Below are 1,366 nucleotides of genomic sequence, written 5' to 3'. Positions count from 1 at the left end.
ATGGACTAACAGGCCAATAGTTATCAGTATGGTGAGTTGGACTAACAGGCCAATAGTTATCAGTATGGACTAACAGGCCAATAGTTCTCAGTATGGACTAACCGGCCAATAGTTATCAGTATGGACTAACAGGCCAATAGTTATCAGTATGGTGAGTTGGACTAACAGGCCAATAGTTATCAGTATGGTGAGTAGGACTAACAGGCCAATAGTTATCAGTATGGACTAACAGGCCAATAGTTATCAGTATGGACTAAGAGGCCAATAGTTATCAGTATGGACTAACAGGCCAATAGTTATCAGTATGGTGAGCTGGACTAACAGGCCAGTAGTTATCAGTATGGTGAGCTGGACTAACAGACCAATAGTTATCAGTATGGACTAACAGGCCTATAGTTATCAGTATGGTGAGCTGGACTAACAGGCCAGTAGTTATCAGTATGGTGAGCTGGACTAACAGGCCAATAGTTATCAGTGTGGACTAACAGGCCAATAGTTATCAGTATGGTGAGCTGGACTAACTGGTCAATAGTCATCAGTATGGACTAACAGGCAGGTAGTTATCAGTATGGTGAGTTGGACTAAGAGGCCAATAGTTATCAGTGTGGACTAACAGGCCAATAGTTATCAGTGTGGACTAACAGGCCAATAGTTATCAGTATGGTGAGTTGGACTAACAGGCCAATAGTTATCAGTATGGACTAACAGGCCAATAGTTATCAGTATGGACTAACAGGCCAGTAGTTATCAGTATGGTGAGCTGGACTAACAGGCCAATAGTTATCAGTATGGTGAGCTGGACTAACAGGCCAATAGTTATCAGTATGGTGAGCTGGACTAACAGGCAAATAGTTATCAGTATGGTGAGCTGGACTAACAGGCCAATAGTTATCAGTATGGTGAGCTGGACTAACAGGCCAATAGTTATCAGTATGGTGAGCTGGACTAACAGGCCAGTAGTTATCAGTATGGTGAGTTGGACTAACAGGCCAATAGTTATCAGTATGGTGAGTTGGACTTACAGGCCAATAGTTATCAGTATGGACTAACAGGCCAGTAGTTATCAGTATGGTGAACTGGACTAACAGGCCAATAGTTATCAGTATGGTGAACTGGACTAACAGGCCAGTAGTTATCAGTGTGGTGAACTGGACTAACAGCCCAGTAGTTATCAGTATGGTGAACTGGACTAACAGGCCAATAGTTATCAGTATGGTGAACTGGACTAACAGGCCAGTAGTTATCAGTATGGTGAACTGGACTAACAGGCCAGTAGTTATCAGTATGGTGAGTTGGACTAACAGGCCAATAGTTATCAGTATGGTGAGCTGGACTAACAGGCCAATAGTTATCAGTATGGTGAGCT

Source organism: Oncorhynchus keta, unplaced genomic scaffold (genome assembly GCF_023373465.1).
Source record: "Oncorhynchus keta strain PuntledgeMale-10-30-2019 unplaced genomic scaffold, Oket_V2 Un_scaffold_2466_pilon_pilon, whole genome shotgun sequence".
In the NCBI taxonomy this organism is placed as follows: Eukaryota; Metazoa; Chordata; class Actinopteri; order Salmoniformes; family Salmonidae; genus Oncorhynchus; species Oncorhynchus keta.
Note: the sequence above shows the minus strand (reverse complement) of the source record.